Below are 17,212 nucleotides of genomic sequence, written 5' to 3' on the forward strand. Positions count from 1 at the left end.
CTGGATCCCATCATACAGCATAGTCCTCTCAGCAGCCTCGGCTAATGGAACACCAAAGATTGGCCTGAGGGAAGAAGGAGTATCCACCGGAACTGCTTCCTGCTCTGGTGCAGGCTTCTTCTTTTTCTTTTTCTCTTTCCACTGCTTAACAACATCTGCTGCGGTTATATCTTTGGACTTTTTTTCCTTGTGTTTTTCCTCTTTGTGCTTTTCTTCCTTTGGCTTCTCTTTGACCTTAAAGTCTTTTTCTTTCTTCTTGGAGAAACTAGGCTTTTTGAAGACATGGATACCCTTTGGCCTTTTCATCCTTGATGGGCTCTCTGCTTCATCACCTGAGTCATCTGGTCTGCTTATGGCACAGTTTATACGGTAGACTCTTTTGACCAGTTCTAAGTCCTCACAAGCTTTGTCACCTAGTATCGAATCAAGTCTTTCAGCCACAACAGAAAACATGAGATGATGCACTTTGTCTTTGACTGTCACTTTAAGTCTGCATACACCTAAGCTATCTATTTTCTGTCCTTCAGTAGTACTGACTTTTTCTGTGTTTTGGGCTTTTCTTTCATATTTTTTATGTCACTCATACTGATTAAGTTTGCTTTTGCCCCAGTGTCCAGTTTCAATGTAACTAATGCTCCATTTATCTGCAGTGGGATCGTCCATTTGTCCACTTTTACTGCATTGACTTTATGTTCAGCATTGTCCATTTCTGAGGGCTGCACATTTTCTGTATCTTTTTTGATATCGTCACATGACATCATTCCTACAAAAAATGTCTCACTTAAATCAGTGTCCTCAATCACATTAACTTGTTGCCCTTTCGTTGTTTTTACTTTTGAAAAGCATTGTTTGGCAAAGTGATTCTTTCCATTACACTTTGTGCACATTTTTCCAAACGCTGGGCATTGTCTTAACTGATGTTTGTAACCACAGCGTTTACAATTTAAAATGTCATCCTCCGATTGCTTTTCATTTCTGTTCTGCCCACGTTTCTTCCCCTTGTAGGACACAGCACCGACAGCAGCACTTTCACTAATTACAATCGCATCATTATTGATTTCACTGAAAGTCTTCGCGTGCTTTCGAGCTAGCTCGCTGGCTTGGCATATTTTCACTGCATTTTCCAAATTTAGTTCGGTTTCTCTCAACAGACGTTCCCTAACTTTTTTATCATGAATACCAAACACAATCTGGTCACGAATCATGGATGATTTCAGCTCAGAGAAATTACATGTCTGTGCTTTCAGTTTCAGATCAGTTATAAAGCTATCAAAAGTCTCATTTTGTTGCTGTGTCCTTGAACAGAACATGTATCTTTGATACGTCTCATTCTTTTTGGGAGAGCAATGTGCATCAAATATTTTTAGCACACCTTCTAATTTTTCTCTGTTCTCTGCTGGATTAAATACAAATGTATTAAATACCTCTATCGCATGTGGGCCTGCAACCGTAAGCAGCAACGCTATCTTCCTTGCGTCTGGCTTCGTACCAAAACCGATGGCTGCAATGTAGAGTTCGAATTGCTGTTTAAAAGTCTGCCAATTGTAGCCGATTTTTTCTGTGAGATTCAAACGCTCTGGTGGCTTCAAATTCTCCATGTCGCTTTTCACAATTTTCAGCAGATCTTCACCATCCTGGTACCATGTTATGTTCATTAATAACTAGACATTCTTATTATGAACACAGCTAGCATCTAGCTAGTCATTTATTCAGTACACGTTCTCTAGGTACAGTATCTGTAGAGATGCAGCATGTGTGCTCCTGTGTGCAGGCTGCCATCTTGACTGTTGCCTTGTGGGTAGCCTAGTGCCTCATGGGTAATGTAGTCTTAATATATATACAGCTGGGTAGTGTAGTCTTATACATACAGCTATATACAGCTCTACGGCTCCACCTAGTGTCCACTATAGAATGACATGTCATTGATCGTTACACATCTTCTTTTGCCTTGCACAATCATACTTTTTGTTATTTAATCTCTGCTACCTTCCACCCTAATACAGACCTTCCGTTTTGTTCTTTCCTCACCTCCCCCTTTTCCCGGCCTCTGTACTTGCTTAAATTCTGTTATATCTCTAACCTTTTACAGTTCTGATGAAAGGTCATCGACCTGAAACATTGAGCTCGATTTTAAGGAGGAAGGTGGGTTCGGTGCGGGGGGGGCTCCGAGGTGGTCAGGAAACCCAGGAGGCTGTGTTTGCCGCAGGCCCTGCCAACTTCAACGGTAGGGCCTGATTTGCATGCGAGGCCTCGGTATTCTGCCTGCAGCCAGCCAGATTGAGAGGCTGGCTGGCTGCGGGCAGGTAGGTCTGTGGCACTAGAGAGGGAGGGGCCATGTGGGGGCCGGGCCATCAAAAGGATCGGGTGGGGTGGTGGGAGTCGGGCAGAGAATCAGGTGTCAGGCTGGACCATTAAAAGGATCGGGGGGCGGGTTGGGCAGAGAATCGGGGATTGGGCCATTAAAAGGATTGGGGGGATCTGGCCAAGGATCGGGGGAGCTGGATGATTGTGGGGGGGGTGAAGGGAAAATCATGGCCAGCCACCGGAGGATCGTGGCCGACCTCCAAATGATGGGGTGGGGGTTGGTGAAAGGAAGATCATGGCCAGCCACCAGAGGATTGTGGCTGACCTCCAGATGATGGGGTGGGGGTTGGTGAAGGGAACATTGTGGACAGCCACTGGAGGATCTGGGACGGCCACTGGAGGATCAGTGGGGGGGAGAGAAGTTCGTGGCTGGCCTCAGCATCATCGGTGGGTGGGGGGGAGGAGCCCTGGGGGGGGTTGATTGGAGGCCTTGTGGGGGACGGTCTCCGATCGTGGGGTGTGGGTTAGGTATGGGCCCTGGATCCAGGAGGTAGGTATAAAGGCACTTACCTCCTGGATCTATCAGTTCTCGCTTTGATGGAACTGCTGGTTTTATGAATTGTGTAAAACCTGTCTACATGCAGTTAAAAACAAAATGGAGGTTAAAGAAGAGGCTTCCAGCCTCATTATAATATTTAAATTGATGTCCTGCCTCCTGGGTTGGCTGCCCACCCCATCCTGCTTCCATTCCCGCCTCCGTTAAAACTGGAAGTGGGTGGCTTGGAGGCGGGTTCAGGTCAGGAATCCAATTTTTGACAATTTAACTACCCCCATGCTCCAAACCCACCCTCTTTTTATGTTAAAAATCCCCCTATTAACTCTGTTCCTCTCACCACAGATGCTGCCTGACCTGCTGAGTATTTCCAGTGTTTTCTATTTTTACCTCTGAAAATCTGTGCTATTTTTCCTGAGACGTGGACATGATTCACATCTTAATGTTAAGGTCAGGTTTTAGAGCGGAACCCATTTCTGCCAGGTTTAACCACTGTGGTGATTATTCTTGTTTTATAAGAAGCATTGTAATTGGTTGCCTGTTTTCCTGCCTTGAGATATATGCTGTAAACTTATTGGTTAGTTGATTCCATGTGACCTGTGGTGGCCATCTTAAATTCAGTTTTCTACAGTGGTTGAGACTGGGTGCTCAACATGTACTTGCTGGTTTTTTAAGATTAATAAAGCCTCGCTTTTGAAAGGCAATCTACTCTTTATTTCAATTTATTAACCTTTTGCTATAATGGAACGATATCTTCGACCGGAACGATTTAATGCTGACCCTAATTCTGCAGGAGTGGATGATCAATGGAAACATTGGTATCGTACATTTAAAAACTTTTTGGGTGTGTTGGATCAGCAATCTCTGAATAAGTTGGATATACTAATCAACTACATTGCTCCGGATGTGTATAAGTATATTTTGGACTGTGAAACTTATGAATTGGCTATTGCTACGTTGGAAATTTTTTTTGTTAAACCCTAAAATGAGGTATTTGCACGTCACCTTTTATCTGCCCGTAGGCAGCAGGTGGGAGAATCCTTGGATGCTTATTTACAAGCACTCCGGCGCCTTGGTGCTAACTGTAATTATAAGGCCGTGTCTGCAGAAGAACATAAGGAAGAGTCGGTACGGGATGCATTTATTAATGGATTACCGTCTAGATCAATTCGTCAGCGGTTATTAGAAAATAAGACCTTGGATCTTAAGAGTGCTTTTGAGCAAGCCTCTACATTGGATTTGGCTCAGAGAAGTTCGGATTCTTAGGCTCTTTTTGATCGGCCTGCGACCGTGGTTTCAGCAGTTCCGGATGAAAGGGAGTTACGTGGATTTAATAGGAGTGGTTTACCAGATTCCAAAACAGTTTCTACTTCGGCAGCTGTTGCCTCCAGGATTCAGAAGTGTTATTTTTGCGGGAACGCCCGGCACCCCCGTCTGAAGTGCCCTGCCCGGGAGGCTGTGTGTAGTAAATGCGGCAAGGGAGGTCATTATGCACGTGTTTGCAAATCGGTTGCCTCATCTGCGACCATTCAGCCTTTAGATAGGGCGTTTATTGCATCAGTTTCTGCTGCCTTTTCCCATGGCCTAAACAAAGCTGTAGTTATGGCCCAAGTTAATGGGTCAGAAGTGAAGGCCCTTATAGATACGGGCAGTACTGAGAGCTTTATAAGTCTTCAGTTTGTGAGGGAGAAGCGTTTGAAAATTTCGCCTGTTTCCTATCAGGTGTGTATGGCTCAGATGACTCTCACCTCACAAGTAGCTGGTTGTTGCCTTGTGAAATTAATTCTCCTAGGTAATACATATACTGATATATGCCTATCCGTTCTGCCTAATCTCTGTGCGGACATTTTGATTGGTCATGATGTGCTTCAATTACATGAGTCCCTCAGTCTTTCTTTCGGAGGAACCAAGCCACATTTGTCTATTTGTGGATTAACTTCTTTATTCATTTCTCCATTATCACTTTTTTCCAATTTGATGCCGGACTGTAAGCCAATTGCTACCAAGTCAAGAAGGTATAGCAGTCAGGATAAAGAATGTATTAATTCTGAAGTTCAACGTCTTTTATCGGAAGGAATCATTGAACCTAGTTTTTCACCCTGGCAGGCACAGGTAGTTGTCACCACTAATGAGAGACATAAGAAGCGAATGGTGATAGACTACTCTCAAACTATTAACAGGTATACTCAATTAGATGCGTACCCCCTGCCTAAGATTGATGAGCTTATCAATAAAGTATCTCAATATAAGGTTTTTAGCACTATTGACCTAAAAAGTGCTCATCATCAGATTCCTATCGCTAAGAGGTACAAACCATATACGGTCTTTGAAGCTGGCGGAAAGCTGTACCAGTTTTGCCGAGTACCATTCGGTGTTACTAACGGTGTCGCCTGTTTTCAACGGGCAATGGATGCTTTTATAAGTGATAACTCTCTCTCTGACACCTTCTCATATTTAGATGACATCACGGTGTGTGGCAAATCAAGGGTGGAGCACGATTTTAATCTAGAAAGATTCCTTCAAGTTGCGGAAAAAGTTGGCTTAACTTTCAATAAAGAGAAGTGTATCTTTTTGACCACCGAGGTAAATTTACTGGGGTATATTATCTTGGGAAACAAGATTAAACCAGATCCAGAACGGCTGCGACCACTGATTGAGTTACCTTGCCCTACTAATTCTAAGGCCTTGCAATGAGTTGTTGGACTGTTTTCTTATTATTCTAATTGGATTGCAAACTTCTCGCAGAAGATCCGGCCCCTTATTCGGGTTACAACATATCCTCTATCATGGGAGGCCAGGATGTGTTTTGATAATCTTAAAAAGGATATCCTTGGAGCAGTTGTGCATTCTATTGATGAGCAGGTTCCCTTTGTGATTGAGACGGATGCTTCCGATTTTGCAATTGGGGCTACCCTGAACCAAAATGGAAGACCTGTGGCCTTTTTCTCACGTACTCTGAGCAATAGTGAGCAGAGACATTCATCAATAGAGAAAGAGGCGTACGCAATAGTAGAAGCACTGCATAAATGGAGACATTATTTATCTGGGCGACATTTTACGTTAGTAACTGACCAAAAATCTGTGTCCTTCACATTTGATGTCAAACATTTCGGAAAGATTAAGAATGATAAAATAATGAGGTGGAGGATCGAGTTGGCATGCTATCATTTCGATATAGTCTATCGTCCGGGGAAGGATAATGTTGCCGCTGATGCGCTGTTGAGGGCTTATTGTTCTGTGCTTCACGGAGATACGCTTATTAATCTTCATAATGCTTTGTGCCATCCTGGTGTTACGAGGATGATACACTTCGTACGCAGTAAGAATTTGCCCTTTTCAGTTGAAGACGTCAAGCGGATGACTTCGTCATGCTCTGTCTGCGCCCGGTGTAAACCGAATTTCTTTAAGCCTCAACGGGCTCATCTTATAAAGGCTACTTCTCCCTTTGAACGCCTGAGCGTTGATTTTAAGGGGCCTCTTCCTTCAACGACTCAGAATCGATATATATTTACTGTTGTGGATGAGTTTTCAAGGTTCCCTTTTGCTTTTCCTTGTGCAGATGTATCAGTTGCTACAGTTATAAAATGTCTGACTCAACTTTTTGTCATCTTTGGGATGCCTGCGTATATCCATTCGGATCAGGGAAGTTCTTTTATGTCTTCCCAGTTGAAGGAATACCTCCAGAGTTGGGGAATTTCTACTAGTAGAAGTACCCCATATAATCCCCAGGGTAATGGACAGTGCGAACGATACAATGGGGTGATCTGGAAGGCAGTTATGTTAGCTTTGACATCCCGGAACCTTAAGAATACACAGTGGGAAATGGTACTGCCTGATGCCCTGCATTCCATTAGATCATTGCTTTCAACGGCTACTAATGTGACCCCCCATGAAAGGCTCTTCAACTATCCGCGGAGATCCACTACGGGATATTTGGTACCTTCATGGCTTACTATGCAGGGACCTGTGCTGCTCCGACGCCATGTTAGACTGTCAAAGTATGATCCTTTAGTGAAGGAGGTGGAGCTATTGGAGGCATATTCCCAATATGCTCACATTCGATTCCAAGATGGGAAAGAAAGTACGGTTTCAGTTAAAGACTTAGCTCCTTGTGGTGGCCAGCCCTCTCCTGAGGACATTAACAATAGCCATAATTCAGATAATGTTGATGTCATCACAGATACTATGAACATTTCCAATCCTATTGCAGACACTTACAATTCTCTTAGTCTGCCCCCGATGGATGTTCATGACCCTCCCAGTCTACCTTCTAATGGGACTTCCAATCCGGAAACCGTTGATAATCGGGATATTGATAGCCTCCCTGCAGAAGATATTTCTGTGTCTCCTGGTGTGGGAGGGCAAGGAACTCCATCAAGGCTAAGAAGGTCGACACGAACAAGATATCTGGTCGACCGATTAAAAATGGACTTTTAAAATAATTAATAAATTAATAGTAAAATTTTAAAATTGTTGAAGGCATTATACATGTATTGCTCTAGTCATAAATAACTAATTGTAAACTGTAAAGGCTACCTAGGTTGAAGTATATTTTAAAAGGAGGGGTGAATGTGGTGATTATTCTTGTTTTATAAGAAGCATTGTAATTGGTTGCCTGTTTTCCTGCCTTGAGATATATGCTGTAAACTTATTGGTTAGTTGATTCCATGTGACCTGTGGTGGCCATCTTAAATTCAGTTTTCTACAGTGGTTGAGACTGGGTGCTCAACATGTACTTGCTGGTTTTTTAAGGTTAATAAAGCCTAGCTTTTGAAAGGCAATCTACTCTTTATTTCAACCACATTCTCATTCTACTGAAATTTATGGTAGAAAGGGCCATTTCCACCACCTTCCCCTTCAGCAGCACACACATGCATATCAGATGGATGGTGTAAGATATTGGAATACCAGTCACTTCTGCTTTAGACATAACTGCAGTCAGTGTAACCAACAAGCAGATAAAAGAGGCACAGCCTTGTCAGGAGCAAATCTACCCAGTGAAAGTAATCTACTTAAAGGAGCTCACTGCCCATGCAAACCTTTGCCCATTGCTTTTGTTTGCCTGCATATTTTGGAAACTTATCTTTTTTTTTGCTTTGCTGAGCTACTGAGCTGCACCTCAAAATGGACTCTCTGGACATCAGCACATTTTTGTCTCCCTCCCACAGTAATGAATACCAAAGAATGGACTGGGTTTCCTTATGGGGATTCCCTTGTTTTTGATGACAGAGGAGGAGAAGAACTGAAGAGAGCAAAGGAAAGCGAGGCACATCAGCTCTCTTCCACAGTTATCCACAGTTATCAATGCTCTCATTTGGAGCTCATTCTGCCAATTCTTTGCACAAGCATTCTCCCTCCTTGGTTGAAATCAAGGAGCCCTAGCAAAATTGAAATCAATGGGAATCAGGTGGAAAACTCTCCATTGGCTAGAGTCATACCGAGCACAAAGGAAGAAGGTTGTGGTTCCTGGAGGCCAATCATCTTAGCTCAAGGACATCGCTGCAGGAGTTCCTCAGGGCAGTGTCTAGGTCCAACCATCTTCAGTTGCTTCATCAATGACCTTCCCTCCATTATAGGGTCAGAAATGGGTATGTTCGCTGATGATTGCACAATGTTCAGTTCCATTTACAACTCCTCAGATATTGAAGCAGTCCATGCCCGCATGCAGCAGGACCTGGACAACATTGACGCTTGGGCTGATAAGTGGCAAGTAATATCCACACCACACAAGTGCCAGGCAATGATCATCTCCTGGCGGAACCCAAACTAAGCAGGTTATTGGTCAGTAAGTGCCACTTGATAGCACTGTCGCTAACACCTTCCATCAATTTGCTGATGATTGAGATTAAACTGTTCTGCCGGTAATTGGCTGGATTGGATTTGTCCTGTTTTTTGTGGACAGGACATACCTGAGCAATTTTCCACCTTGTCTGGTAGATGCCAGTGTAGCTGTACTGGATCAACTTGGCTAGTACTGGAACAACTTGGCTAGAGGCGTGGCTAGTTCTGGAGCGCAAGTCTTCAGCACTACAGCCTGGATGTTGTTGGGGCCCATAACCTTTGGTGCCTCCGGTGCAATCAGCCGTTTCTTGATCTCACATGGAGTGAATCGAATTGGCTGAAGACTGGCCTCTGTGATGGTGCGGACCTCACGAGGAGGCCGAGTTGGATCATTCACTTGGTATTTCTGGCTGCTCAGTTGTTCAGTGATGAATGTGAAGACATGAATTGATGGGACCAATTGAGGAATGTGCAATGGGTGTGTGGTTGGTTACAGGACTGCTTTTTGTGATTGGAGGACTTGGAGGACCGGGGGAAGTGATAGTTACTTTGGTCCAGTGTGTTTGACTAACTGAACCTTCGAGCTATTTGGGCATCCCGAGCAGCAATGTGAGCGGCATCTTCATCTTCCTCCTCTTCATTGGAATTGTCATCAGGTGATGAGGGCCTTGCTCCTCCTTCAACTGTAATCCTCGCTGCTGTACAATATCACGTAGAATGCAGCACACTGCAATCACCCTAGAGACTCTGGATGGCGAGTACGGAGGGGTGCCACCAGATCTGTCTAGGCATATGAATCGCATCCTGAGCATGCCGATTGCTTGATCGATGTCACATCTGGTTGACATATGGGTGTCATTATACCGCTCTTGCGGCTCATTGGTAGGGTTCCTCACAGGGGTATCCTTTGTCTTCTAACAGCCACCCTTTAAGTTTGCTTGCAAGTATGACGAGGTTGGGGATCTTGGACTGCCGCAGGAAGAAAGCATCATGGCAACTCCCAGGGAATCTGGCGGACACCTGCATGAACCTTTCCTTGTGGTTAATGAATACTCCTGGTTGATCTGGTGGTCCTCAGATTGCCACGTGTATGCAATTGATAGCACCTTGTACTTGTGGGAAGCAAGCCAGACATTTTAATCCGAGTGCCCGCTCATTAACAACCCATCCGTGACTTGCCTTATGCATTTATTTGCAGCAGACTGAGAGACCCTCAATATGTCTCCTACCCTGGGAGGAGCCAGAGGCAAAGAAATTGAGGGTAGTGTGACTTTCACAGCGACTGGTAAAGCATGGCCACCAGGTCTTCTTCTAGGAGGCTGTAGATGTCTGCGACCACCTTACGTAACTATCTGAGCCTCCAGAAGCACTGTTATTTAAAGAGGTCAAGGAAGCTGAGGCTCTGTCTGTACACCATGTTATGTGGGTAGTGCCTCCTGCAAACTCAGCCCCTCTGTTGCTCACCTGTCTGTTGTCCACCTCCAGCTCTCACCACAGCATGATTTCGCTGCTATGGATGGCGATTTTCTGCCACATCCGAGGTCCAATCTAAAGCAGCCATGGCACCACCCATTGCAATGTTCTCTGTGTGAACACCTCCAAACTTTACCACTATGTCTGTCGCCACAAGAGCTCTCAGCAAAGCGTCTACCAGCGGAGGCTGAGAGAGCAGCTGTGAGCAATAAGCCTTTGTTCACATAGGACACCTGCCCTTTAACCAGCCCTATGAACTGTTGCTCAATCTCACCTCCATTTTACTGCTGAGTTTCCATAATCCCGGGAATCTCGTGCTGGAGGCGTTAAATTAAAATCGCAGTCAAAATTGGAGCCAGGTACCCTCATTAACATATTATAAAGACGTTCCTGCTTCTCGAGGTCGGGTTACTTGGCTGCATCCAACCCCACCTCCATTAAAACTTGGGCATGTTGGAGGTAGGTTGGGGTCGGGTTTGCCATATTTGATATTTTAACCTATCCACCTGCCACTAACCCGTCCGTCCTTGGGGCTAAAATTCCCCCCCTTCTTTCTTAACCTCTTTCCGTTTGTCTTCCTTTCTTTTTCTTTCTGTATGACTCTTACACAGTTTTCTCATTCTGATTTCTGTAACTCTTTGTCTGTTCTTCAGTCCTTACACATTCTATCACTCGCTACTAGTCTCCTTCCCTCTGCATTCTGCTTCTTCTGCATGTCTCTCAATTTTTCTGTTTGACTTTCACACATGTTCCCAATATACATGACTAGCAGACAAGGCTCCCTACCAGTAGCCCAAACCCCTCACAGGTAAATTACTGTGTCTCAGGATCTCAAAACTGTGGAATTCTTCATCTGGCTCAATCTTTCCTTCCTCCGACAATCTGAAGGCTTTCAAACCCTAAGCTTGGGGCCACCTAATCATTACTTTCTGATTTATGTCACCATTTTTCAACCTTGATAGTGTTCTTCAGCTTAACTTCTCAGTGAAACAAATAGTTTGAGAAGTTTATGATGTTTCTGCCTAGATTTTCTGATCAGCAGTATTTTAAGAAGGGCATTAGCCAATTTATTTAAAATGGATTAGGAATGGAGTTAAAATAAACCCCATTGGAAAACCTAGGCTTTCATCTTTGTTATGAATCCTTGAATTAGTTAAATTACTTTCAGCAACTGCTGTTCTATTGTCCTTGTAAAAGCAGAATTGATCTGCTCAGTGAAACAGAAGGGATTCTCTTTCCATCCATGTACTATACTGTTGTTTTCAGATACCTGATAGACAGTCAACCCTGAGCTATATGTAGCTAAGCTTAGAAATAGCACCCTTTATGGCTTCTTTCATTTCCTCAGGAGGATACCCATTTATCCTCAATCTATGTTGAAGCCAGTTCTTAGCAAAACCTTTCACTTTTTCTGGCATTCATCATTGATAAAATGACATTGCATTATTGAAGGGGTAATTACAAGTCCTAGCCCTGTTCAGGCTACCCCAGATCAGGCGTATTCCCCAGACGTTCATTTTCAATTAAAGTTGGAGATAGCCAAATTCTATAAGATGCTTAAATGGGTCTAAAGGTTCAGGCTATCTCTCCCGAAAGGAAAGGAACGACTGAAGATGTTACCGTCCTCCAGATAGCACTTTTAATAAGTTTGGCTAGACTGTAACATTCCGGATATTATGAGGGTCCGGAATATCCCCCAGAATTCTGCAACTCCTTACAAAAGAGTGTACAGAAATTGGGTTCATGAGTTTATACAGAAATACTCTTTGAGACAATTCTAAAAATATATAGTTTTATTTAAGAGCCGACATTCATTTAACAGCTGTTGAGTCAGTCGCACCATTAACAATTCAAAATACAAATAGTTTACATTTCTTATTTCTCAGAGATCCTTATTCTCAAATCTTTACTTCGTTACATTTCTACATTTCTTACTTATCTCTAAATCCAGAACATGCACCAAAATCAAATATCTTGATTACCCGAGACTCAAAGTTAAAAACTTACAGTGTGTGCCTGTAAAGTTGAGAAACGCTTGGCCCGTTCAGCGACTTCTGACTTTCGCTTTGAAAGGGTCCATCTTTTATACCCTTTTCTGAATGGTTTATTCTTTGAAGTTCTCTGCTGATGTAAGCTAATTGTCTTTATTGATACATCTGTTGAATGCTTTCTATCTTACTGTCAATTCAACTATTGCATGCATAATTATGTCTCTACCTTTAGGTGTTTCAAAAACCATCATAAAACAATATGACAGCAATGGTTTCTGTTTGATGCCATTCTTATCGAAGATTTTCCATTCAATTCTTAATATTGGCTTAACTGGTTTTTAGCAGACATTGTGACTCTGTGGTGTTCCAAGTTCAATACAAAAACAATGTAATTGCTTGGTGCATCTATTGAAGTCATATCTTCAAAGTGTGCTGCAGGTATCATATTTACTATATGTAAATTAAAACCACTTTAACCAGAATGTTTGCTTGTTTTCTAGCTATCTTAGTTGGTTGCATATTTAATTGTGTTTCCTGTCTTCCAAGTTTAACATAAAAACTATTTGACCTGCAGGTGTTTCTGTTACTTGATGTCATCTTTTCAAAGGCACATGGTATTTTAATATTCTGTTCCTGTTGCCCTGAGTGTTAGCTTATAACACTTTAAACTGGGTCTTTTGATTGTGTTGGTTGCAAACCCCAGACCCTCTGGAAGTGCCAAACTGCCATTTCAATAGGGTCATTGTTTTAGTATATTTAACCAATTCCCATTTCAAAGCTTGTATGTTTACAACTTTGTTAAACAACTGGGCCCCGATTTTTGGGCAGCTGTCGGACGGCTTTTCATGCGGCCGTGGTCCGAAAATCACGGAAAAAGTGGGTCGGGACCCCCCCCCGCCTGATTCCCCGTCCCGTCCGACTTTTGGACCGTCGTTTCCACGTGCCCCGCTTCAGTCCCGCCCGCCGCTGGCGGGACTGCTCGTCGGAGCACTAATCACCAATGATCACCTTGTTAAGGATGATTTTCCCGTGCCGTTGTGACTTTGGGGCTTTCCCCACCTGAAACCCGCCTGCGGGGAACCCCACCGATGAGAACTGGCGTGAAAACAGCTGGCTTGCTTGCATGCAGCAGCAGATCGCTGAGGGCTGAAGAGATTTAAAAAGGCAGCATTTGCAGGCTGCGGGACCTTGTTGATCAAGGCTTGGGGGAACTATTTGAAGCCTTAGGAGCAGCTGCAGAAAGTTGGAGCCTCACACACTTCTTCAGTGTGAACTCCTGGGAAGCTCCCCTCACCACCCTAATGCAGGACCTCCTCAACCGAGGCATCTGCTAGAAGCATGGGAGGCCTTTGGCACCTTCCCTTCCTGGCATTAGAGGATCTCCAACAGCAGAGGTGGCAGCAGCAGAACCAGGAACAGCAGGATGATTACCAGGAGCACCAGGCTGCTGCTCACTCACCTGAAGCTGCACAAGCCAGAAGGGGCCAGTGCTTGGAAGTGGCTTGAGAGCACCTTGCTGTGCTTTAGGGGGCCAGTGGGACCCGTTTCTGCACTGGCAGTCCTACTCAGAAGGACTTCCATGAAGATTTGGTTTCTCTGTTCAACAGATGGCCAACGCTCCTCAAGAGATGTCATTCTCTTATGAGCACTCACCATGTTTTCCGTATGCTGGCGAGTTATCTCCTCCATGGAGGTTGCCAACCTTTCCATGGTGCTGCGTTCATGCACCAATGACTCCACAAAGGCTCTGCTCATGGTCGCTATGGACTCCTCCATTCGCTCCACACTCGCAGCGACCCTGGAGACAAAACCTGCCAGAGACTCCTGCATCTGTGCATGGAGATCCATCACCTCTTCTCTTGCGGATGGACCCAGAGGCAGAGGGTCGAGATGCAGCGCAGCTGAGCTGAGCTGGCAGAGTCCTGCACCCTCCAACGAGGACTCTCCACTGCTGTCCCTGTCTCCAGAATCTGCTGAGGCTCACTTGTCAGCTCTGAAACATCAGGTGACAACACTACTCTATGTCCCGAAGGTCCCCCTGAGGTGTGAGTGTCTGCGCTGGTGCTGGGTGCGCTTACTTCTGCTGGCGCTGTGTCGAAGTCTCGACTCCCGAGTAAGACTCTTAAACACAAAGTATCGTTAAAGACAGGCTTTATTTGCTTGCAAGGGAAGAGTTGTGTAGACAAGGGCTACATCAGACCTCTTCAAAGTAATACAGGAGTTGTAGTATATTTATACAGTATAGAAGCAAAACAGGCTTCCTATGCCACATGACATAGTATTGAATCATAACTGATTACAAAGGCACAGACCTTGCGAATTATTGAAACAACGTATTCCGGGCTGCGTTAGAATAACGAACGGAAATACCTTGGGATAAGCTTAACTAATCCTTTATTATGGGATCTCTCTGTTCCCTCTGTTCTCTCACTGTACCAACTGGGCCTGTGGGCCGATGTTTACCTTATCATGTCCTTGGCTGTTTGTTTGGTATAATGAGGCTCCTTGTTAAGCTTATCACAAACAAGGAGTACGTATATAGCATTCCTAAATTATCTCGTTCCCTTGAAACATGATTAGTGAATCATGCTGTTGGCCATTTTAAAGTTTAAATGGATTTCATTCTATGCCCAGGAAGCCATTTTAATGTCTAACTGAAAAACTGTACTTCCACAGCTGCACCCTCAGAGGTTGGAGCTTCCTCTGAGGAGTCTGGCTGCACAGCCTCTTCCTCCTCCACAGTGAGGACGGGGGCTCTGGATGGTACTGTGGGGGAGTAAAGGAAGGAGTTACAGATGTAATGCCAAGGTTCTTCTGGTGACTCCCAGCGAGTTGGCATCTGCTGACACCTGCATCCATGCAGCATTGGTCTCAGTGGGAGGCCTCTTCCTCCCTGACCTAGGGAAGAGGACCTCCCTGTGGGCCCTAACCCCATCCAATAATACCTGCAGTGAAGCCTCGAATTTGAAGGCAGCTCGGGGTCTGGCACTGTCCACAGCTGCAGTAGGCTCCTTTGCCATCCTGTATGGTTCATTTGGAAACCTTCAGAGGATGCAGTGCTTGCCATGGACCTTGAAAGCACCACGAATTATGACATCATACTGTGGGGATTTCTGACTCGATTTAGACAATTAGCAAGGCTTCCCACATGCTGGGAATTAATTGGCCAATTGAGGGAAAATTGCGTGGGGCTGGCTGACACTTTTTTATGTGTGTCAGAAACCCCACATTCGTGGAAATCCGACCATTCCCCACACAAGCCGAAAATCGGGGCCCTGATCTTTATCACAGAAGCCTGTTTTCTGTTTGCAGCCTGTATTTCCAAGGCTTTCCAGACTTTTAAACCCAGTATATCATGTATTAATAATATTGTGGCGGAGCCACCAGGGGGACTCTGATCTAATGTACATAATTATGTTTAACAAATTATTAGCTACAGAATGAATCTGTATCTTTGTTCATATCATTGCATGTACATAGCGCGGTCCCTTTAAGAATGAGACCAAACGCGGTGACGTCATCATGTTGATCACGTGATCCTCCAGCGGCGGGAAAACGTGATGATGTCATGACGTCAGGATGGGGAGCTGCCCTAGCCAGTCCTCGTGGAGCCAGCAAAGAGTACAGACCTGTAATGTAGTTCTCCTGTGCTTCTGTTTTAAACTCTGTTGATTAGTATTAAACATCGTTTGTTTGATACACTGAGTCGACCTCAGTCCTTTAGTTAGGAATCTAGCGATTCCTACAGTGGTGACGCCGAATTTTCGTGAACAATTTTTGCGGAAGAAGCGAAGCGCGACAAAACATGAAAGCGCACTCTGTGGCTTTGAAGCTCCCACAGTTTTGGGAACAACGGCCTCCTGGTTCGTCCAAGCAGAAGCACAATTCGATCTCCGAAACATCGTTGCGGATCAGACCCGTTACCTTTACATGGTCTCCGCACTCGACAGCTCCACGGCATCACGGATCATCAGCCTGCTCGAAAACCCCCCGGTTGACAGCAAGTATTATTATATTTATATTTAAAGTATATATGCGTGTATGTGTTTTTTTGTGATGGCGCCGATGAAGACGGCTGCCGTCCTTGCGGGCTCCGTGCATACTAGGCAGCTAAGTGTTCTTGCTGCTTGGTGCTCTCGGCTCGTCAAGAAAAAAGCATTTCACTGACTAGATTTCACTTCTTGTATTTAGTTATGTGATTAATAAAATTGAAATTGAAATTGAAAAGTATAATACTCTTAAAGCGCGGTTAATACAGGTCTTCGGGCTCATGAAGGCGGAGCGTGCCCGCCGGCTACTCGCTTTGCCTGGGCTTGGTGATTCCAAGCCATCTGAGTTAATGAGCCAGATGCCCATGCTCCTCGGCTCAGAACCACAATGTTTCCTCTTTCTGGAGTTATTCCTGAGTCAACTACCCGAGCAGGTTCAGGCTGCCCTCGCCAGATCAGAAGCCACAGATTGCGCAGCACTTGTTGCAGAAGCAGGTCCGATTTATGTGGTCACGCAGCCATACTGCGCCGCCACGAGGCACCCCTCCCCCGTGAATGCCGCCCCGATGCCTCCATCCCCCGGCTTGTATTTTTACCACGCCCGCTTCGGCGCGAAAGCCAGAGGCTGCCGCCCTCCCTGCAGTTTCGCGCCTAAAAAAAACGGACATCAACACCAGCAGCAACTCCAGAAAAGGAGGACCGAGTCTGAGGGACGTTCCGCGGACGCGATGGCGATTGGAAATTCCGGGAAGCTCCTCTACATTACAGATTCCCTCTCAGGCTGGCACTTTTTATGCGACACCGGGGCGCAGTGCAGCATCCTTCCTGCCTCAGCACTCGATATTCAGTCTAGGATGCACGGCCTCTCCCTCGAGGCAGCTAATGGCGGGGCCATTAGTACCTTTGGCAAACGACGGTTCCAGGTGTGCTTCGGCGGGCAACGGTTTCAGTGGGAATTTATTACAGCCAAGGTTTCGCAAGCCATCCTCAGCGCGGATTTCTTATGTGCCAACAGCTTCTTGGTGGATGTAAGAAATCGTCGATTGGTCAACGCGGCCACCTTCCACTCCATCCCTTGCTTCCGCAGTTCCACAACGTCGCACACTGTCTTCTGCGCGTTG

General features: G+C 45.1%; 1 pseudogene; it reads left to right on the top strand.

Annotated features, from left to right (window-relative positions):
• Positions 1–17,212, top strand: part of LOC147113703 (uncharacterized) — a 96,894-nt pseudogene that overhangs the window by 37,015 nt on the left and 42,667 nt on the right.

The sequence above is a fragment of the Somniosus microcephalus genome, chromosome 8 (assembly GCF_052327205.1).
Source record: "Somniosus microcephalus isolate GS21.2 chromosome 8, FLI_Smic_1.0, whole genome shotgun sequence".
Classification (NCBI taxonomy): domain Eukaryota; kingdom Metazoa; phylum Chordata; class Chondrichthyes; order Squaliformes; family Somniosidae; genus Somniosus; species Somniosus microcephalus.